This window comes from Cajanus cajan, chromosome 1 (genome assembly GCF_000230855.2).
Source record: "Cajanus cajan strain Asha chromosome 1, NIPB_CcT2T_4, whole genome shotgun sequence".
Lineage (NCBI taxonomy): Eukaryota > Viridiplantae > Streptophyta > Magnoliopsida > Fabales > Fabaceae > Cajanus > Cajanus cajan.
In genome coordinates, this window is record NC_138517.1 from 31145928 (window position 1) to 31170390 (window position 24463).

At 37.5% G+C, this 24463-nt stretch overlaps 1 non-coding gene across 2 annotated transcripts; it reads right to left on the reverse strand.

The window, feature by feature from the left end:
- Positions 1-1332: 1332 nt before the first annotated feature.
- LOC109791555 (uncharacterized) lies at positions 1333-3255 on the reverse strand. Of its 2 annotated transcripts, none has more exons than XR_014434920.1 (4): positions 3195-3255; positions 2789-3103; positions 2149-2667; positions 1333-1792 (listed from the first exon to the last, which is right to left on the reverse strand). It is a non-coding gene; the product is annotated as an uncharacterized LOC109791555 (transcript). The 2 variants fall into 2 exon arrangements; XR_014434921.1 differs by lacking the exon at positions 1333-1792 and adding an exon at positions 2047-2071.
- Between the last annotated feature and the right edge of the window lie 21208 nt (positions 3256-24463).

Below are 24463 nucleotides of genomic sequence, written 5' to 3' on the forward strand. Positions count from 1 at the left end.
GGCCGTTCCGGAGGGAGAACGGGCTGTTCTGCTGAAATTGAGAACGGGCCGTTCTGGTTTCAGAACAGGCCGTTCCGCTTTTTGGCAACGGGCCGTTTCGATTTTGGAACGGGCCGTTCCGATTTTGGAACGGGCCGTTCCAGCTGAAAAATTTGCCCATGTTTGAAGGATCCGGAACGGGCCGTTCCGAAATCAGTACGGGCCGTTCCGGGTGCGTCAGATTGCCTATAAATAAGAGGCAGGGGGTGAAAATTTTATACTGAAGTGAGAAGTGAAATCTTAGAGAGAGGAAGAGGAAGAGAGAGAGAGAGAGAGAAAGAAAGAGAAAGAAAGAGAGAGAGAAATGAGGAGGGAATCCAGAGGAGGAGGCTTTGCCCAAGTTTCAACTCCTGCTTATCCAGGTAAGGGGGGAATGAGAACCTCGCTCAGGGGTGTGGGGATAATTGTTGGATAGTTTATTTGTCGGATTGGCCCCCAATCCCTTGCCGTTGTGCTATCTTATTTTCTATTTGCTCTACTTTATTCCTTGTTGAAAATAATAAATGATTATGTAATCCCAATCTCTTGCCGTTGTTCTGTTTGATTTTCTATTTACTCTATTTTGTTTTTTGTTGAAGATGCCGTTGTTCTGTTTGATTTTCTATTTACTCCACTTTGTTTTTGTTGAAGGTGCCGTTGTTCTGTTTGATTTTCTATTTACTCTACTTTGTTTTTTTTGAAGGTGCCGTTGTTCTGTCCGATTTTCTATTTATTCTACTTTGTTCTTTGTTGAAAGTAATAAATGAGTATGAAATTAATGTTAATAATAAATGAGTTTTAATATGAATAAGAATGCTCTCTGTGAATACCTATGCGGACCTTATGAGGAGTATTGATGACATAACCATGTGAAATATGGACAAATGACATGAGACCTAACACTACAAAAAACTTGTATGTTTGCGGCGGTTTTTTAGTAAAAGCGACGACGGTTTTAACCGCCGCAAACTTATATAACGACAGTTTGTAAACCGCCGTAATGCTGTGCGTCGCGACTACATTTTGCGGCGATTTTTGAAACAGCCACACAAACAGCCGCAACATAATTGATAAAATTGCGGCGGTTATAAAATTGTCGCTATTTTGAAAACTGAAACTAGTTAAAAAGTAACGGCGGTTTTGGAAACCGCCGCAAATATAAACATGCATTTTAATTAACAATTTGTAGCAGTTTTTAACCGCCACAATTTATTTCGCGTCCAATTTATAATTAAATGTTTTTTATAATTACATTTTCAACCTATTTGTTTAAATTCTCATCTCAAACACGTGATCAAGATAAACTAAAACAGATGATGCAAATAAAAATGTCATTCATTAAATAAAGATATTAAATCCAAATTTTGTATCTTTCAAACATAGAAATGGTCCTTAAGTTTAAGAAACTTAGGTACATAAAAACAACAAAAATATAAAGATGGTTCTAAAAGCTCCTAACAAACTAAAATTGAAGCAAATTTCTAAATAGTCCCTCATGGTGATCCTCCATTATCTTCAAGAACATGGCTAGACTGAGAAGAACGTCTCAAATCTACTGGAGATTTCGATTCAGCTGCCTGAAATTATAATAATAACAAATTAGATTTGAACTTTTACTTGGACAATAAAATCTACAATTTTTTAAAGACTTTATTTGATACCTGATTTCCTTTAACAATTTGCATAAGGAAAACTAATTGTAAAGTGGATGGTATTCATCAAAAAAGGAGCTGGGAACTTTCCCATATGATCTCCTAATAGACTTTTATTATACCTGTTCAAAACAGTTCAGAATAAGAAAAAAAGAAAAAAGTATTTGCATCACAAACACTAAACTGGGTAAACTAGGAACTTACATGGTCAAAAATAGGCTGAACATGTACCACATGAGTATCAAAGCTCAGGCACAAAACTGGGTAAACTAGGAACTTACATGGTCAAAAATAGGCTGAACGTCCAACAACATAAGTACACTTTGGCGCATAACACAGCTAGTGCATGGACCGTTGTTCAGGCACAAAACTCACCTCTTTATATTGATATTTTAAGATTTCTGGGCATCAGTCAAAATTTCTACAAATAAATATCACTGTTTCTAAATGATTGAATGATGCTTTTAGACAAACTTACATGGCCATCATATTTGTGTGCGCGAAGAAAAGCAAGGAGAGGTTCCAAACTTTCTTTGTTACGAAACATGAATGATGATAGATGACGGTTGAGAAATTGAACCCCATTACCAATAGAGGATGATCGAGTTGGTCCAGGGAATGTTGCATTAAATGGCTCAAAATCTACTTCAAGCATGTTTTTGCCATTGCACCTGGATCAAATTTTCAAAAATCATCATGTAATAATTTCATTTCTCCGTGAAGCCAAACTGAAACCATAGAATGCCACGCAATTCATTTATTTCATTCAACACTTTGGGGGATGGTAAAGAATAAATTCAAAAAGTAGTGCAGAAAATAATTCACATAGCAAAGATAACCCTTACTCTCCATCTACAAGTTCTTCTTTGAATCGTAGATATTCTGTAACACTCAGATTATCCACATTGAGTTCAAATGCATTAACACGAGCATACTCCCAAACACCAGGTCTTGGACGCAAAGCCATTGACACAAAAGGAGGTATAACTATGGCTTCCTGTGGCAACAACAGGAACAAAAGCTTTTTAAAAATTGCAATGACAAGGAAAACTCGAGAAAATTCAACTATTGTATGTCATTTATCAAAGCTATAACTTATGAAAATATACTTAGCTAACCTTTGCAGATTCTAGCTCTTTGACAAAGGGGCTATCTTTGAGTTTCCACATCCCTTCATCCTCTTCAAGAATCTTTTCTACCTCGTGCCTCAGGTCATGTGATTGTAGTATTCCTTTGCCCACAACAACATACCTTTGCAACAAAAATAGTAGTTATTATCACACACATACTTATCATTCACGAAGAATCTAAGAATACCCGGTTGCCAAAATCACAACTCTAACTTTCACCTGGAGAGAAGAGAGATCAACTCGTTGCGGTGACTAGAGAGGGTGTCTTGCACCCTCTCTCTCACGCCAGAAGCTTTATCGAATCTAGAAGAGAACATGATCAACTAGAAAAGGCAAAAACAGTGTGAAGCATTAGAAAAAAGCGAACATGATCAACTGGAAATGATCAACTCACCTCTTTATTTCAGTCCAAAAGAAGAACCATCTCCAGAGCACTTTTATGAAGAAAATGACACTGCTCCTTTTGCGGAAATCCGCACAATACTGGATATCAAGGGCACACCTGACGAATCAGGCTTACAAATCCCAGGTTTTCACAACAAATTTTATGAAGATGAAATACAAAATAAGTTTAATACAAAATTATTGTATTGATTGAAGAGAAATTACAAAGGCAAGAGAGAAGGAGGAGTTTCTCACTCTAGGCTCTCTTACACTTGATTCCAAGTTCTGCCTTACAATGTGGGCAGGATTCAAATTTATAGGAAAACTAAATTTACTATTACAACAATAAAATGAAGTTTTTCGCTACAGTGAACAGTGCACTTCCGCTTCCGCTACAGTGAACAGTTCCTTTCCGCAAAAGGAGCAGTGATTGTTGACTTTGATTGACTTCTTCAGATTGGGTGGATGACCATGGTCATAGTCTGGGAGGAGTAATATCGATAAGTGACGATGATGATATGTGGAGCAGGGTACTCCCAAGTTGTAACATGGACATGCCCTCCTCTTAACAAAATTATCATAAGAATTCTGGATAATTTTGAAGATTGAAGTAACTCAGTCTTCTTCAGATGCTTCATTAAGATTGATACCGAAGCAGTCATCTTCATTCTGGAAATATGATCCGGATGAGGAAGATGGAGAAGAGACTTCCTTTTTAGCTTTTCCTTTTGAAGAACTGGATTCTATGTCTGTCTGTAGGAGATCAAGTATTTGATGAAGATTTGTGGCTAAAGCTTCATCACTGGTTGCGGCTGCAAGTGCGGCAGCGATTTTAGCTTTCCGGTTGAGAAACTGGCAGGTTTCTGGATCGGCAACTTTAAGACTCATTGGGTTCTTTTGAAACCATAGAGCCACTCCTTGAGTATTTTCCCGGGATGCGTCAAATTGATCCCACCATTTGACTGAGGCTTGTTTCCCCAGGATTGGAAGAAGCTTGGAATTCTTCTTATATTGATGTTGCCAGACAAAAATCTAGGACAGGAAAAATTTGGAAAAGAAGTGAAGAGAAGAATGAATTGCACTATCTCCCTCTTCAAACCTTGATTTAAATTGATTGTATCCTTCTTTGATGTCCTGGGGAAGGATACTTTGGATTGGTCCAAAATATTCCCACCATTCAGAAAACCACTGAGGGAAGAAATATCGGATTTTTTGTTTAAAATAGATAAGCCAAGAATGCTTATGATTTTTGTTCTGTAACCAGAAAACATAAGTCCAAGCATTAATGTAATCCCAGTAGTTATATCCTATTGGATCAAAAGGCTGGGAAAACTTCCTGACTTGATTTGGTTTTTTTTCAAAATCTTTGAAAGTTAGAACTTTAAGAATTTGAAATGTTGAATGGGTGATAAACTGGTTATTCGCCTTTTGAAAATTGTGTTTTACAGAAACAGATTTAGTATCCACCAAAATAAATTCATAAAATGTCCTTGTCTTATTAAGACTAAGGGGTTTAAATAGAAAACTTGGCGGAAAGATGTTTTCACAAATTTTATTTGGATTTGGATCCCAGAATTCGGGCTCCATTTGGATTGTTGGATAAAATCTTCCTTCTTTCAGTTGATAGGAAGACGGTTGATTTTGGGTAATTGGTCGAGGCTGCTCAACCAATTCTTTTGGTTGCAAGGTGATTTTGGATTTGGCTATTTCTGAAATAATTGATTTCAGGTTTTGGTCCCAGAAGAGTTCATTAGGTTCTTCTGAAAATATTTGTTTCCATGATTTGGAAGGGAGATTGGTAAGCCCACAATCTTGAAGGGCTTGAAGGGTTGGTAAAGCCATGGCATAGTCAGATGGCTTGGTTTGCTGGGTAGATGACCCAGATTTTACAATGGCCTGCTGAGTAGATGACTCAGCTTTTGATTTAGTTTGCTGAGTAGATGACCCAGCTTGGGTAGATGACCCCTTCTTAGAGGTCTCGGAGGAGACCTTGATTGATTGGATATCCTCTACGGAGGATGGTGAATTTACTGGGCGGTTTGGCTTGCCCAAAATTAATCCTTTTCCCCTTCCCCTGGAAGAGGATGATCGAAGCCTTAATTTTGGCGTCATTTCATTCTGTCTTGCCCTGTAGGAATTCACGGGTAAGATAGTCAGGTAAAGTGTTTGAGGTGCCTTTGATAAATTCAATATCAAAATCAAAAACACTTAAAATAGCTTGCCATCGAGCAAAAATTTGTTTTGATGCTAAATTTTTAACATCTTTCTGTAAAATATCTTTGGCTGATTTACAATCAACCCGGACTAAAAATCTTTGATTTAGCAAATCAGATTGAAATTTTGAAATGCATAGAACAATGGCCAACACTTCCTTTTTAATAGTAGAGTAATTCTGTTGGGCCTTGTTCCAATGTTTAGATGTAAAAGCAATGCAATTTTCAGTGTGATGCATGCGTTATTTGAGAACACCTCCATAACCAATGTCAGAGGCATCTGTTTCAACAATCTTCGGAAGATCGGGATTGGGTAGGTATAGGCAGGGTAAAACTTTAACCTGCTGTCTGATTTGTTTTACAATATTGGTATGGACATCGGTCCATGGTGGAGGAGATTTCTTGAGTCTTTCATGAAGGGGTTTGGTGATGTTACTGAGTTGTGGAAAAAAATCAGAAACATAATTTAAACACCCTAAAAACCTCTGGAGTTGGGTTTTCTCAAGAATCTGATTTGGAAATTTATCAGCAAACTCTATGACTCGACAAATTGGTCGGATAGTTCCCTGAAAGATTTCATGACCAAGAAACTTGATTTTTGTCTGGAAGAGACAGATTTTAGTTTTGGAAACAGCAAGGCCGTTTCGTTTGATAACATTGAAGAATATCTCAAGATGCTTGAAATGTTGATCAATGGATGTAGAAAAAATAAGAACATCATCAATATAGACAATGCAAAAATTTGAATAAGGATTGAAAATATCATTCATGATATTCTGAAACTCTGAAGGAGCATTCTTAAGACCAAAAGGCATTACGTTCCATTCGTATTGCCCAAACGGAACAGTGAAAGCTGTCTTATAGCGATCATTGGGATTGATTTGGATTTGCCAAAATCCAGATTTCATGTCAAATTTAGAAAAGATCTTTGCTGAATGTAATCGGGCAAGAAGATCTTTCTTATTGGGAATCGGATATTTAATCCATTGAAGAGCTTGATTGAGAGGTTTATAATTGATAACCAATCTGGGAGCACCACGCTCGATTTCAGAAGCCTTGTTAACATAAAAGGCTGCGCAAGACCAAGGGCTCTTGCTTTTTCTGATTAATCCCTTGGAGAGAAGATCTTTGATCTCCTGTTGACAGTGTTTGACAAGCTCATGACTCATTTGGATTGGCCGAGCTTTGGTTGGGATTTGTCTATCAGAAAAATCCTTTTCATAAGGAAGACTTACCATATGTTTCTTTCTATCCCAAAAAGCATTAGGAAGATCAGAACATACATTGTTTTGAAAACGATCATGGAGACTCATGATCTTTTGTTTGATGAAGGGTTGAGAAAGTTGACTTTCAATATGTTTGAAAGAGATTTCTTCTTTAAGAAAATTGATCTGGTTGAGTTTTTGATCAATCTGATTGAGGCTTCGATGGAGAGGTCGATTGAGGAATTTGAATATAATTGTTTTTCCTAAGTGTTGGGTAGAGATTCCTTCACTAGAAATGTTGATTGGAAAGATTGATTTAATAAATGGTGTTCCTAAGATCACATCATTCTTAATATTTTTTACCAAGAGAAAAGGGGTCTCAACTTGGAGATTATCGTTTTTGATAATTGCCGAAGGAAGCTTATACTGGATTTCAAGCCGTGAGCCACTAGCCTTCCTAAGCTTTTCGGAGGTTTTATAAAAGTATTTGGTTGGGATAAGTCCTTCCAAAATACAATTGGAATCGGCTCCAGTATCAAACAGAGCAATTGTTTTTAAGACAAAATCTTCGATAAGAATAGTAACATCGATATAAAATTTTTGGATGCTACATTGATTAATTAAAGCATTGAAGAGAGTATCAGCGGAATCATGATCAGAATCATGGTCCTCATCATGATTGTTATGGTCCAGCTGAACCATGTCATCAGAAAAAGCTTCAGTTATCTGAGATATAAAGGTCTCATGTAACTGTTGCTTCTTTTTGAGATCTCGGACCTCAGATTTTAGGGAACTGATTTCAATCTGCAGATCCTGAATAGTAACTGGCTTAGCTGCAGATTTTTCTAGGCGTTGAGGGTTTGAGTGAGATCAAACTTGTTGTTGACAAGCCTATTATCAAGTTGTGAATTGTTAGGCTTGCGCAGGATCTGCTTGAGTTTTTCAAGATACTCATCCCTTTCTTGAGGACCTTGAATAGATTTTAAAACATCGAGGAGAAGATTTTGCTCATCATTGTGAATGACATTGATGAGAGGAGAGTCGGAGACTTCATCACTAGTGGAGGAAAGGTCGTCATCGGCTTGATCCTCTTCGGAAGAGGACATTTGATTATGAACGTCTTCATCACTATTATCAGATGAGTTGATCAGGAGATTGTTTAACTGATCCTGGATAGTAGGATCAAGATTGAGTTCTCTAACTTTAGAGGAGATTCTACAGAACTTTGCTAAGTGACCTTTGCGGCCACATTTAAAACAAGTCCTGGTTTCCCTAAAATTTTTTGGGAAATTGGTGCCCTGAGGGGTGGTTTTAACACCAGGAGTCCTACTGGTTTTGGGGTTAGAATGCCAAGCCTTAGACCTAGAGATCTTTGGTCTAGGTTTTTGAGTTTTACTCGGCAGGGGCTGAGAAGGTTTTCTGCGCTTGTGGGTCTTAGCAGAATCCTTAGAGCAGGGAAGACCAAATTGCTGGCAAAAATTTCCTAAATCCTTGCGGTTCTGGGCTTTTTCTTTGGCCAGCTGATTTTGGATTTTGTCATCTTGACAGATTTTGAGGGCTACTCTTTGGACATAAGCTATGAGATTACCATTACTTAACTGGTTGTAAGGGATGTCACCATTAAACTGGGATCGGATTTTTTCTCTAACCTTATCTCCTAAAGACTTTGGAAGACCAGCTAGAAATTTTTCTTTCCAGAATGGTTGATTACTATCATCCCGTGTATAAACTCTAGTAAGGAAGGTGTCCTTATACCACCTAAAATCTCCTAAAGTTCTACACTTAAGATTAGATAGGAGTTCACCAGATCGGTCTTTCCAGATACTAGGATCTCCGATGAAATGTTTGATGATGGCCATGATAAGAGTATTGACAGCATCAAGGATAGACTCACCCTTAGCTGTGGTGATGATATTACCTTCAGCATCAGTTTTGACGGCTGTAAGGATCTCATGTTTCTCTTCTCCAGAAACATAATTATCCCACCAACCTTTGAGTTGCCCAGAAAATCCGGACGTTAAAATCTCAACAATAGTTTCATCAGCACTATCAAGAGCAGTTTGATATGCTGTAGAAACCATTGTCATATGTTGAAGAGTATTAAGGATATTATACTCGGTTAAACCATCTATGTTCCACTCATAGATGTTGGTAGCACTGAATGACCGAAAACTTTGATCATTCTTTTCCTCAAGAAGGAGGTTTGGGGCCGTGGCCCGATTATAATAAAGCTTAGAAGGCTGCTTCTAGTTGACAGCCTTAGTGATAACAGGATTAACCTGAAGAGCAGACTTATTACTGGGTTCAGTGTCTTCAGAGTCAGAACCTATAGAGGAGTTCCCTAATTTGTTAATCCTAAGAGATTGTTCTTTTTGAGAGGTACTCCTAGTAACAGGTCCTATCTTGACAGATCCGACTTGTGATGAACCAGGGGTATCTGGAATAACAATAGAGCTATCCTTGACTCCTTTAGATTCTTCTAAAGTTGTAGTCCAATTAAGATGGATGGCCCTAAATTTATTTTTAGTCTGACTAGAAAGACTAAAAGGTTTAAACAAGGGTTTGGTAACTGATTCATCATCCTTAGTACCGGAGGACGAGGATTTTCTTTCAAGATTTTCTCCTAAAACCTGGAGATACTTGTTGGTGTAGTTGTTTTGTTCCATAAGGGCTTTAATATCCTGAGCTCCTACGGTTTCATCCGATTTATACTTAAAAGGTGAAGCTAAATACTTATCCTCTAAGTTCGGGATGTGATAACTACTGTTAGGCGGAAGGTCAGATTTAACCAACTTACCATCCTTTCGGTGCCACACAGTAAGTGTATTAACAGAAAGGTCTTCTGTGATGGTAAATATTGTGTAAATTTCCATTCGGATCTAGTAGAGGATCTATGGTGTTTCTGGAATGGGGCGTGAGGCTGTAAGACCTAAGGAGAGGCTGTAAGTCTAGGAGTTTATACGCTGACCGTAGATCATGATAGATACTTACTAGATCTGAAAGAATTTTGTAAAGATTTCTCTGATACCATAACTTAACTGGTTTATTGGCTGGAAAACTCCCCAGAGAGGCTCGTCGTAGAGTCACCAACAACGCCACGAACTAAAAAAAAAAAAAGAGTTTTTCTGAGTAAAATTAGTTTATGATCCTTAACTCTTCGGTAACTTTATATGATGGTTTTGTATTAAAATTAACTTAGACCTTACTATAACTTCTTATGGAACCAAGTGAGGGTAATGATACTGGATATTGATAAACCATGAGTAATTTCCTTCGCTCCCTTTCCCGTCGTCTAACTATCAAAGCTTCTTCCTCCACCTCTTCTTCTTCCAAAAATCTGCTCACAGAGCAACACCAATCTGTGGAGGAAATACCTCCTAAAAACAATATCTTCGAAGAGGAAGTCTGCTTTGAAGATATCAATCAAGCAATCGATAACTGGGAAATCCCTAAAATCCCTCAGGATGAGCTTTACATCCCTGATGAAAACAAACATGTCCGCAGCTCTGATTATATCATCAAGACTGCCGAAAACAACATCCCTTTGGACCCCCAAACTGGTGAAGAATTCCACCTTCTCACAAAGCAATCAATTACTGAGCATTCTAGGAAGTATAAATACCTCCATATAGGATGTGTCCAAGTAGCTGTTAAACCTCTCATCAGAGAAGGGCTTAATGCCTCAATCCTTATGTGTCTTAGGGATACTATGCACAATGACTTCCACGATTCTCTTATAGGAACCGTAGAAACAAGTTTAGGACATGGTCCTGTCTATTTCAATTGTTTCCCAAACAAAAATGTGAGTCTTTTAGACAGAAATGTTCTAGATTCGTTGTTTTTAAACATCAGACTGCATGGGTTGGACATGAAAGAAGGATCTATCCCTGCAGCCCTTCTTTACAGAATCCAATACAAAGTCATGAACACTTGTAATTCAAGGGTTCTGCTCAAAACAACTGATCGGGAAACCACTTTGTTTGTCACTGACATGACAAAAGCCAACGTGGTTGTTCCCAAACTCATAAAATGGGATGAGGTTGAATTACCTACATCCTGGCAAATCGATAGAGCAACCCCAACTTTACCTAGACAAGCCCCAGAATTCCAAGAAATTAGGCAATCTGAGGCCGGTAAGGTAGAAATCATCTTTGACCGGAGAAATTCTTTCTCTTCAAGATCAGAAGCTACTAGATCGGAGTACAATAGTGCTAGAAGATCTTTTTCTGTAGCCTCCAAATCTTTTAAGAACTCTGCTCCTAGAATCATTATTCCTGAAACCAACCTTCAAGGATTAGACAATTCTTCGTCTATTCCTAGAACAATCTACAGTAGGGCTGAGGAAGAAACCTCATCTGAAATCCATTCCCCTACTCAATCTGAAATGCAATATGGTCACTTATGAATAAGTACACCATAGACAAACCTTCCCTTCAAAAGGAATTCTACTCTGATGTTTGGACAACTCAGAGAAAATGGTTTCTTAATAGTTTTAAGGGTGACCGTAGGTCAAAGATCATAGATTTGTTCTATACTTTTCTTAACAATGTCCAAACCCATGTGTGTTTCTTCGATTGGTTAAATGTCTACCTTCGTAGAAACAATATCTATCCTCCTTGGACTATTACCATCACAGAAGACCTTTCTGTCAATACACTTACTGTGTGGCACCGAAAGGATGGTAAGTTGGTTAAATCTGACCTTCCGCCTAACAGTAGTTATCACATCCCGAACTTAGAGGATAAGTATTTAGCTTCACCTTTTAAGTATAAATCGGATGAAACCGTAGGAGCTCAGGATATTAAAGCCCTTATGGAACAAAAAAACTATACCAACAAGTATCTCCAGGTTTTAGGAGAAAATCTTGAAAAAAAATCCTCGTCCTCCGGTACTAAGGATGATGAATCAGTTACCAAACCCTTGTTTAAACCTTTTAGTCTTTCTAGTCAGACTAAAAATAAATTTAGGGCCATCCATCTTAATTGGACTAAAACTTTAGAAGAATCTAAAGGAGTCAAGGATAGCTCTATTGTTATTCCATATACCCCTGGTTCATCTCAAGTCGGATCTGTCAAGATAGGACCTGTTACTAGGAGTACCTCTCAAAAAGAACAATCTCTTAGGATTAACAAATTAGGGACCTCCTCTATAGGTTCTGACTCTGAAGACACTGAACCCAGTAATAAGTCTGCTCTTCAGGTTAATCCTGTTATCACTAAGGCTGTCAACTAGAAGCAGCCTTCTAAGCTTTATTATAATCGGGCCACGGCCCCAAACCTCCTTCTTGAGGAAAAGAATGATCAAAGTTTTCGGTCATTCAGTGCTACCAACATCTATGAGTGGAACATAGATGGTTTAACCGAGTATAATATCCTTAATACTCTTCAACATATGACAATGGTTTCTACAGCATATCAAACTGCTCTTGATAGTGCTGATGAAACTATTGTTGAGATTTTAACGTCCGGATTTTCTGGGCAACTCAAAGGTTGGTGGGATAATTATGTTTCTGGAGAAGAGAAACATGAGATCCTTACAGCCGTCAAAACTGATGCTGAAGGTAATATCATCACCACAGCTAAGGGTGAGTCTATCCTTGATGCTGTCAATACTCTTATCATGGCCATCATCAAACATTTCATCGGAGATCCTAGTATCTGGAAAGACCGATCTGGTGAACTCCTATCTAATCTTAAGTGTAGAACTTTAGGAGATTTTAGGTGGTATAAGGACACCTTCCTTACTAGAGTTTATACACGGGATGATAGTAATCAACCATTCTGGAAAGAAAAATTTCTAGCTGGTCTTCCAAAGTCTTTAGGAGATAAGGTTAGAGAAAAAATCCGATCCCAGTTTAATGGTGACATCCCTTACAACCAGTTAAGTAATGGTAATCTCATAGCTTATGTCCAAAGAGTAGCCCTCAAAATCTGTCAAGATGACAAAATCCAAAATCAGCTGGCCAAAGAAAAAGCCCAGAACCGCAAGGATTTAGGAAATTTTTGCCAGCAATTTGGTCTTCCCTGCTCTAAGGATTCTGCTAAGACCCACAAGCGCAGAAAACCTTCTCAGCCCCTGCCGAGTAAAACTCAAAAACCTAGACCAAAGATCTCTAGGTCTAAGGCTTGGCATTCTAACCCCAAAACCAGTAGGACTCCTGGTGTTAAAACCACCCCTCAGGGCACCAATTTCCCAAAAAATTTTAGGGAAACCAGGACTTGTTTTAAATGTGGCCGCAAAGGTCACTTAGCAAAGTTCTGTAGAATCTCCTCTAAAGTTAGAGAACTCAATCTTGATCCTACTATCCAGGATCAGTTAAACAATCTCCTGATCAACTCATCTGATAATAGTGATGAAGACGTTCATAATCAAATGTCCTCTTCCGAAGAGGATCAAGCCGATGACGACCTTTCCTCCACTAGTGATGAAGTCTCCGACTCTCCTCTCATCAATGTCATTCACAATGATGAGCAAAATCTTCTCCTCGATGTTTTAAAATCTATTCAAGGTCCTCAAGAAAGGGATGAGTATCTTGAAAAACTCAAGCAGATCCTGCGCAAGCCTAACAATTCACAACTTGATAATAGGCTTGTCAACAACAAGTTTGATCTCACTCAAACCCTCAACGCCTAGAAAAATCTGCAGCTAAGCCAGTTACTATTCAGGATCTGCAGATTGAAATCAGTTCCCTAAAATCTGAGGTCCGAGATCTCAAAAAGAAGCAACAGTTACATGAGACCTTTATATCTCAGATAACTGAAGCTTTTTCTGATGACATGGTTCAGCTGGACCATAACAATCATGATGAGGACCATGATTCTGATCATGATTCCGCTGATACTCTCTTCAATGCTTTAATTAATCAATGTAGCATCCAAAAATTTTATATCGATGTTACTATTCTTATCGAAGATTTTGTCTTAAAAACAATTGCTCTGTTTGATACTGGAGCCGATTCCAATTGTATTTTGGAAGGACTTATCCCAACCAAATACTTTTATAAAACCTCCGAAAAGCTTAGGAAGGCTAGTGGCTCACGGCTTGAAATCCAGTATAAGCTTCCTTCGGCAATTATCAAAAACGATAATCTCCAAGTTGAGACCCCTTTTCTCTTGGTAAAAAATATTAAGAATGATGTGATCTTAGGAACACCATTTATTAAATCAATCTTTCCAATCAACATTTCTAGTGAAGGAATCTCTACCCAACACTTAGGAAAAACAATTATATTCAAATTCCTCAATCGACCTCTCCATCGAAGCCTCAATCAGATTGATCAAAAACTCAACCAGATCAATTTTCTTAAAGAAGAAATCTCTTTCAAACATATTGAAAGTCAACTTTCTCAACCCTTCATCAAACAAAAGATCATGAGTCTCCATGATCGTTTTCAAAACAATGTATGTTCTGATCTTCCTAATGCTTTTTGGGATAGAAAGAAACATATGGTAAGTCTTCCTTATGAAAAGGATTTTTCTGATAGACAAATCCCAACCAAAGCTCGGCCAATCCAAATGAGTCATGAGCTTGTCAAACACTGTCAACAGGAGATCAAAGATCTTCTCTCCAAGGGATTAATCAGAAAAAGCAAGAGCCCTTGGTCTTGCGCAGCCTTTTATGTTAACAAGGCTTCTGAAATCGAGCGTGGTGCTCCCAGATTGGTTATCAATTATAAACCTCTCAATCAAGCTCTTCAATGGATTAAATATCCGATTCCCAATAAGAAAGATCTTCTTGCCCGATTACATTCAGCAAAGATCTTTTCTAAATTTGACATGAAATCTGGATTTTGGCAAATCCAAATCAATCCCAATGATCGCTATAAGACAGCTTTCACTGTTCCGTTTGGGCAATACGAATGGAACGTAATGCCTTTTGGTCTTAAGAATGCTCCTTCAGAGTTTCAGAATATCATGAATGATATTTTCAATCCTTATTCAAATTTTTGCATTGTCTATATTGATGATGTTCTTATTTTTTCTACATCCATTGATCAACATTTCAAGCATCTTGAGATATTCTTCAATGTTATCAAACGAAACGGCCTTGCTGTTTCCAAAACTAAAATTTGTCTCTTATAGACAAAAATCAAGTTTCTTGGTCATGAAATCTTTCAGGGAACTATCCGACCAATTTGTCGAGTCATAGAGTTTGCTGATAAATTTCCAAATCAGATTCTTGAGAAAACCCAACTCCAGAGGTTTTTAAGGTGTTTAAATTATGTTTCTGATTTTTTTCCACAACTCAGTAACATCACCAAACCCCTTCATGAAAGACTCAAGAAATCTCCTCCACCATGGACCGATGTCCATACCAATATTGTAAAACAAATCAGACAGTAGGTTAAAGTTTTACCCTGCCTATACCTACCCAATCCCGATCTTCCGAAGATTGTTGAAACAGATGCCTCTGACATTGGTTATGGAGGTGTTCTCAAATAACGCATGCATCACACTGAAAATTGCATTGCTTTTACATCTAAACATTGGAACAAGGCCCAACAGAATTACTCTACTATTAAAAAGGAAGTGTTGGCCATTGTTCTATGCATTTCAAAATTTCAATCTGATTTGCTAAATCAAAGATTTTTAGTCCGGGTTGATTGTAAATCAGCCAAAGATATTTTACAGAAAGATGTTAAAAATTTAGCATCAAAACAAATTTTTGCTCGATGGCAAGCTATTTTAAGTGTTTTTGATTTTGATATTGAATTTATCAATGGCACCTCAAACACTTTACCTGACTATCTTACCCGTGAATTCCTACAGGGCAAGACAGAATGAAATGACGCCAAAATTAAGGCTTCGATCATCCTCTTCCAGGGGAAGGGGAAAAGGATTAATTTTGGGCAAGCCAAACCGCCCAGTAAATTCACCATCCTCCGCAGAGGATATCCAATCAATCAAGGTCTCCTCCGAGACCTCTAAGAAGGGGTCATCTACCCAAGCTGGGTCATCTACTCAGCAAACTAAATCAAAAGCTGAGTCATCTACTCAGCAGGCCATTGTAAAATCTGGGTCATCTACCCAGCAAACCAAGCCATCTGACTATGCCATGGCTTTACCAACCCTTCAAGCCCTTCAAGATTGTGGGCTTACCAATCTCCCTTCCAAATCATGGAAACAAATATTTTCAGAAGAACCTAATGAACTCTTCTGGGACCAAAACCTGAAATCAATTATTTCAGAAATAGCCAAATCCAAAATCACCTTGCAACCAAAAGAATTTGTTGAGCAGCCTCGACCAATTACCCAAAAACAATCGTCTTCCTATCAACTGAAAGAAGGAAGATTTTATCCAACAATCCAAATGGAGCCCGAATTCTGGGATCCAAATCCAAATAAAATTTGTGAAAACATATTTCCGCCAAGTTTTCTATTTAAACCCCTTAGTCTTAATAAGACAAGGACATTTTATGAATTTATTTTGGCGGATACTAAATCTGTTTCTGTAAAACACAATTTTCAAAAGGGGGATAACCAATTTATCCCCCATTCAACATTTCAAATTCTTAAAGTTCTAACTTTCAAAGATTTTGAAAACAAACCAAATCAAGTCAGGAAGTTTTCCCAGCCTTTTGATCCAATAGGATATAACTACTGGGATTACATTAATGCTTGGACTTATGTTTTCTGGTTACAGAACAAAAATCATAAGCATTCTTGGCTTATATATTTTAAACAAAAAATCCGATATTTCTTCCCTTAGTGGTTTTCTGAATGGTGGGAATATTTTGGACCAATCCAAAGTATCCTTCCCCAGGACATCAAAGAAAGATACAATCAATTTAAATCAAGGTTTGAAGAGGGAGATAGTGCAATTCATCCTTCTCTTCACTTCTTTTCCAAATTTTCCCTATCCTGGATTTTTGCCTGGCAACATCAATATAAGAAGAATTCCAAGCTTCTTCCAATCCTGGGGAAACAAGCCTCAGTCAAATGGTGGGATCAATTTGACGCATCCCGGGCAAATACTCAAGGAGTGGCTCTATGGTTTCAAAAGAACCCAAAGAGTCTTAAAGCTGCCGATCCAGAAACCTGCCAGTTTCTCAACCGGAAAGCTAAAATCGCTGCCGCACTTGCAGCCGCAACCAGTGATGAAGCTTTAGCTACAAATCTTCATCAAATACTTGATCTCCTACAGACAAACTTAGAATCCAGTTCGTCAAAAGGAAAAGCTAAAAAGGAAGTCTCTTCTCCATCTTCCTCATCCGGATCATATTTCCAGAATGGAGATGACTGCTTCGGTATCAATCTTAATGAAGCATCTGAAGAAGACTGAGTTACTTCAATCTTCAAAATTATCCAGAATTATTATGATAATTTTGTTAAGAGGAGGGCATGTCCATGTTACAACTTGGGAGTACCCTGTTCCACATATCATCATCGTCACTTATCGATATTACTCCTCCCAGACTATGACCATGGTCATCCACCCAATCTGAAGAAGTCAATCAAAGTCAACAATCACTGCTCCTTTTGCGGAAAGGAACTGTTCACTGTAGCGGAAGCGGAAGTGCACTGTTCACTGTAGCGGAAAACTTCATTTTACTGTTGTAATAGTAACTTTAGTTTTCCTATAAATTTGAATCCTGCCCACATTGTAAGGCAGAACTTGGAATCGAGTGTAAGAGAGCCTAGAGTGAGAAACTCCTCCTTCTCTCTTGCCTTTGTAATTTCTCTTCAATCAATACAACAATTTTGTATTAAACTTATTTTGCATTTCATCTTCATAAAATTTGTTGTGAAAACCTGGGATTTGTAAGCCTGATTCGTCAGGTGTGCCCTTGATATCCAGTATTGTGCAGACTACCGCCGAGTAAATCTGGTTCACTGTTGCATGTTCTGCATATTCCTTCTTTTCCCCTTTTTCTCCTAGATCCACTTCGGGACTTCTGGTATATATATATATATATATATATATATATATATATATATATATATATACATATATATATGGTGAAACTGAGTGACACACAAGCTTAATGAAAATTTAGTGTGCATAATGGCTTCTTGGCTCTTTCTCTTTAGCTTTTGTAACGAGACTAGCTAAGACTGATTTATACAAGGATGTTGAGCTGGAAAATGAGACAGCAAGGAGCCATGTCATCTCAAATGAGGATAAAAATTATGTTAGCTACAATGGACAGATGGCGGATGATCCGAAAGCAAGGGGAGTGCGCACAAAAAGGTAGAGGAAACTGAATTCCCAATTACGTGATTACGTTTGAGACGTGCGAGTTATATTGGGAGGAAATGGGAGAGAGAAGGGGGAAATGAATTTGATTGCGAATACTTCTTCCTTGTCTGGGTGGTCTGAATCTCTTTTTCATAAAGTATTCTGATTTTGAGGATTTTCTATTCCTTTATTGTTTTGTACGTCCTATAATCATATATGGTTATAGTCTTCTTCGTTGTAAGAAATTCGCTATAAATAATATGACATACAAAGTATTCCAATCACAACTTGGTCTATTATTCTTTATTTCATTGGTGCTTTCATTGTCACCATGACGGATAATACACGTTTGAAAGAGTTGCAGAATGACATGAAACGTTTGATGGAGATGATGGAGAAGCATGATCGATGCAAATTTTAAGTAGTTTTCCACGATTACGGCTAAACGCTTTAAACAACTAGATTTAGCGACTGGTGATCTTCATCAACAACACCAACATTGTGGTGCGAGCTCACAATCTGTACCCGCGATGGTACAACCATTTCAAGTAAGGAACGTGAAACTGGATTTTTCCCGTTTTGATGGTACTGATGTTTTGTAGTGGATTTTTAAGGTTGAACAGTTCTTTGACTACTATAATACTCCGGAAACACAAAGGTTCACGATTATTGCAGTACACATGGACAAGGAAGTGGCCCCTTGGTTCCAAATGATCATGAAGAATCAACCATTTCAATCATGGAAGGAGTTCACTCGAGCCCTCGAGATTGAATTTGGACCTTCTTCTTATGAGTGTCCACGTTCAACCTTGTTCCAATTGACGCAATCTGGTTCCGTGAAGGATTATTATTATGAATTTACAGCTTTGTCCAATCGAGTTTCTGGAGTGACAATTGATGCTTTGTTGGATTTTTTTCTTAGTGGCCTTAATTTTGATATTAAACGTGATGTGTTAGCTCATGGTCCTGATTCAATTCTTAAGGCAGTATCTCTAGCTCATTTATTTGAGGAAAAATAAACCAAAAGGCCTTATCAATATTTGCCCTCTATGTCCCATAAATCTCAAACACAAACCCAAACCACAAATAGCTTGCCCAAAACCAATACCTTACCACCTTTATTGCCTGCCCCTACAATCAAACCTTTTAGCCAAAACACCAAATCTACTACCATTAAGCAAATGACTTCTGCCAAAATGTAGATTCATTGAGAGAAAGGTCTTTTCTTCACTTATGATGAGAAGTTTACTCCTGCTCATCGCTGTCCCAACAAACACATGATGTTGTTACAAATTGACGAGCCTAATTCATCTTCTCCAGAGCCTAATCCTCCAGATAGTTCATAGCATTCTAGTGTGTCTATTGAAGCGGAACATCACTTATCTTATAATGCATTGAAAGGAGCTAATGGACTTGGGACCCTCAAGTTTCAAGGACAAATTAATGGTGTGACCTTGCAGATTTTTTTAGTTAGTGGCAATAGTGATAATTTTATCCAGCCTCAGATTGCTCATTTCTTGAAGCTACCCATTGAACCAGCTCCTCAGTTCAAGGTGTTAGCGGGTAATGGTAACACTGTGGTGGCGAAGGGATGCATAAACAATTTACAAATAAAAATGCAAGATTTTGTGTTGCAACTACCTGTATTTTTGTTACCTATAGCTGGTGTAGATCTTGTTTTGGGAGCGGCATGGTTAGCTACCTTAGGGCCTCATATTGCAGATTTTAGTGCTTTGACTCTGAAGTTTTATCTAAATGGGCAGTTTGTCACTTTACATGGGCAACACCCACCACATGTTAAGCAAGTTGAATTCCACCAATTAAAATGGTTATGTAATACTCATGCCATTGATGAAACATTCATATTATAGTTGTAGACTCCAGATTCTGTAACAGATCTGTTGCAGGGGTTGCCAGCAAATTTGGAACCAAAATTAGCTTTGCTTTTGCATACATACAGGATGGTGTTTGTTAAGCCATCAGGTTTACCTCCTGATAGAAGTCAAAATCATGGAATTTCTCTTATTCCAGGGGCCCTTCCAATCAAGGTAAAACCTTATAGATACCCTCATAGTCAAAAAGCTCAAATTGAGAGGATGGTACATGACATGTTAGATGAAGGGATTATTCAACCCAGTACAAGTCCTTTTTCCTCTCCAATCATTTTAGTGAAAAAGAAAGATGGGTCGTGGAGATTTGTACTGATTACAGGGCCCTCAATTTTGTGACAATTAAGGATAGTTTCCCTGTGCCAACTGTTGATGAACTATTGGATGAACTGCATGGTGGTCAATATTTTTCCAAATTGGATTTGAGATCTGGATATCACCGGATATTGATGAAACCTGAGGACCGATCGAAAATTTCTTTCAGAACACACCATGGACACTATGAATGGCTTGTAATGCCATTTGGTCTCACTAATGCCCCTACAACATTTCAATCTTCGATGAATCAAATTTTCCAGCACCAGTTACGGAGATATGTATTAGTATTCTTTGACGATATACTTGTATATAGTCCTTCGTGGTCTTCTCATTTGTTTCATTTAGAATCGGTCTTAGAAATTCTCCAGTTGCATAAATTGTTTGCTTGATTGTCCAAGTGTTCATTTGGTATGCAAGAAGTTGATTATTTAGGCCATACAATTTCAGGCAATGATGTGGCTATGGATAAGTCAAAGGTTGGAGCTATTTCCAATTGGCCAGAACCTAAAAATGTTAAAACATTGAGAGGGTTTTTGGGCCTCACATGGTACTATAGAAAATTTATACAAGGGTATGCGGTTATTGATAGACCACTCACAGATTTATTGAAGAAAGATAGTTTTATATGGAATGACATAGCTTGGAATGTTTTCATCAAGCTCAAGACTGTTGTCACTCAAGCACCTGCGTTGGATCTTCCAGACTTTTCTAAGTCTTTTATATTAGAAACAGATGCATCGAGGATAGGTATAGGAGTTGTTCATAGTCAGGATCAACATCCTATTGCTTATTTCTCCAAGAAACTTTCCCCTAGATCTCAAAAATAGTCAACATATGTTTGGGAAATGTTAGCTATTACAGAGTCTTTGGCCAAATTTAGATTTTATCTCATTGGGCATCATTTTATAATCAGAACAGACCAACAAAGTGTAAAACACTTGATTGAGCAAACTATACAAACTCCTGAGCAGCAGAAATGGTTGTATAAGTTTCTTGGATTTGACTTTCAAATTGAATACAAGCCTGGTCGGGAGAATTTGTGTGACACCCTCTACCCCGCATACTATAACACATAATAATAAAATTTGAATAACATAACATTTCATAATTAAAATATCAAACGTGTTCAGATAGAGAGTACCACATTCATAACTTAACAAAATCAGCGGAAATTACAAAGAAATAAAACTAAAGTTTCCAAATAATTTAATAAAAACATCTTAATCTAATCCTATCTACGCCCGATGTCACATGTCCTATCAAAGAAAATTCCAATATAGAAGTCTAAGCTTCATCACCAACATCTTCAGCCTTATGCTGATAATAACCTATAAGGCAGTCAAGGAAAAACAACACAAGAAAAGGGAGTGAGAAAAATCTCACTCTGGCTCACAGTGTAGGAATATACACCGGATAGCCAAACACAAACAAGACGGGTATAGCATAGATATATTAACAACAATACTACATCTCACTCATCCATGACATAAAAATATCAATTTATCATATAACATTGAAAATGCACATGTATGGACACAGACTACATATTATCATGCATGTGGCGCCCGTAAAACATCACATGGCATATTGCCACTAGCAATACACGAAGAGTAGTCTAGGAGTACATGCCGGGTCACACCCTCTACGCACTCTCAATAGAAGGACATACTACCAGAGTCTCGTCGGGATAGCTAAGCCGCGCAAGATACATCCCATGCACACAATGGGCGAGACTGGGACTTCCAAACCGAGCTATCCCCAAGGACTAATCCCCAAAGCTTTTACACTAGGGGGCCTTCTCTAGCGGTGTATTCCATATCGTACCCTTAAAAACATTTATACACATAATGCATGTCAATCAAGACTCTATGCATTCTCATATCACATTATTATCATCACATCTCATCATCACATTTCATCATCATATTTCATCATCATATTCACATTACCACATTATCACATTATATTCACAATTCTCACAGAGAACTTTAATCCATATTAAAACTCATCTATTTGCGAAATTAAATACATATTTACACTTTGTAAACATTAAGGAACACAACAGAAAACTCAAAAGGTAAAACAAAACATTTAAAATTTGCCTATTTCTCATAGGGTTCCCACAGGAACCCACAGAGCACTCTAATTCATATAAAAACATATTCATTTTCAAAATTAACCACATTCTCATGCATCACATCCAACAAGGAACAGAACAAAGCAATCAGAAGGCAAAACAGAAAACATTCATATTTTGTCCGTTTTCTCATAGGGTTTCCCGTAGGAACCCACAGAAATTTTAAATCATACAATTACAATTTTAAAACTGAAATTAATCATTCATTCAAACAATTTATACAATTAATTACATACAAGAGGAACAATAGATGAAACAGATACAATTGGGGAAAACCCCTCATACATGAGCATACAACAAATACAACAAACACAGGATTGGGGGCCAATCCCACTACCCAACATATATTCCCACACCCAAAGCAAGGTTTCTCACTCCCCCCTTACCTGGATGAGCAGAAGACGAATGGTCTTGGTGTGATCTAAGATCGTTCCTGGGTACTCTTCCTTAGAGCTCTTTGTTTCTCCTCTTGTTTTTTCTACCCTTCAGAACGCAAATGAGATAGATAGGGTTAACGCTAACCGAATCCTTTCTTAAAATTAATCCATTGGGCTAGGTCAACCCAACTCATTTTTCTTATCTTCTAACTCACTTCTCTTTTTCCTCAAAATAATTAAATAAAATAAATACATGTATATTATAAAATATTTTTCCTCTATAATAATAATATATTTTTGACCCAAAATATAATAATATAATTTCAATAACAAAATATCATGTAAAATCAACCTTCTCTTAAAACATATAAATATTTATTTAAAAATGATAATAAAAATACTTATTTAATATGTATAAAATAATTGTCCAAAATAATAATTATTTAAAACGTATAAAATAATATTCCTCTATAATTATTAAAATAATTATGACCAATTACCATCTAATAATAATAATAATAATAATAATAAAAATAATAACCTTTTTGAAAACTAAGGTGTTACAATTTGGCTGCAGATGGGCTATCTCGATCTTTTTGCATGGCTTGGTCTGAACCAAAATCCTTATTTCTGCAAAAATTAAAGGTTGTCGTGCTAGAGGATGACAAATTGAAGAAGGAAATACAATGCAATGAATATCGGGGTAACCAAAATTCTAATTATTCGGTCAAAGACTAGATGTTATATTGGAAGAATAGATTGGTTGTTCCTCCAATTCCATCTTTGATTGAGGAAATCTTGGGGGAATACCACTCTTCCCCAATTGGAGGACATGTAGGTGTGGATAGAACTATAGCCCAAATTAAAGCTGAATTATATTGGCCTAATATGAAAGGTGATATTCGACGATTTGTTCAGAAATGTGTAGTGTGTCAACAAGCAAAGACATTGAATGTTTCACCTACGGGTTTATTATAGCCCCTACCAATTCCTCATCAAATTTGGGAGGATGTGGCCATGGATTTTATTACCGGTCTTCCTTGTTCTTGTGGTTACACAATGACAATGGTGGTGGTAGATAGGCTATCAAAATATGGTCACTTTGCTGCACTTAAAACAGCCTATACCAATAAACAAGTTGCAGAGTTGTTTATGATGTATGTGGTTAAACTTCATGGAGTGCCCAAGTCTATCGTCTGGGATAGGGACAAGGTATTCACCAGCCAATTTTGGCAACATCTTTTTAAACTTCAGGGCACTACTTTAGCTATGTCTTCCGCCTACCACCCTCAAATAGATGGTCAATCTGAGGCATTAAACAAATGTTTAGAGACGTATCTTCAGTGCTTTAGTCATCAAAATCCTAATAAATGGTACAAGGTGTTGCCTTGGGTTAAATACTGGTATAACGCGACCTTTCATACTAGTGCAGGGATGACACCCTTCAAAGTGGCTATGGTAGAGACCCCCCAATGTTATCCAAATATGTACCAGATGAGACTGATCCCCCTTCACTTCAGGAGTTGCTGTAGCAAAGAGATGTTTTATTGCATCAGTTGAAGCTAAATTTAACCAGAACAGAACAACACATGAAGGTTCAAGCAGATAAAAAGAGAAGAAATGTTGAATTTCAGGTGGGCGATATGGTGCTTGTTAAATTACAACCATACAGTCAACTGTCATTAGCTTTGCAAAAGAACCAAAACTTAGGAATGAGGTATTTTGGACCTTTTCCTATTATAGAAAAGATTGGCACGGTGGCTTACAAACTCAAGTTACCTGACACAACAAGGACACATCCTATTTTTCATGTTTCTGTGTTAAAATTATTCAAGGGAGATTATGCTACATCTTACATCCATTTTACCATTGCTTAATATTGAGGAGGGACCCATTCTGCAACCCATTGCAATTCTACAACATCGTACTATATTGAGGGGCACTAAAGCTATTAAACAGGTT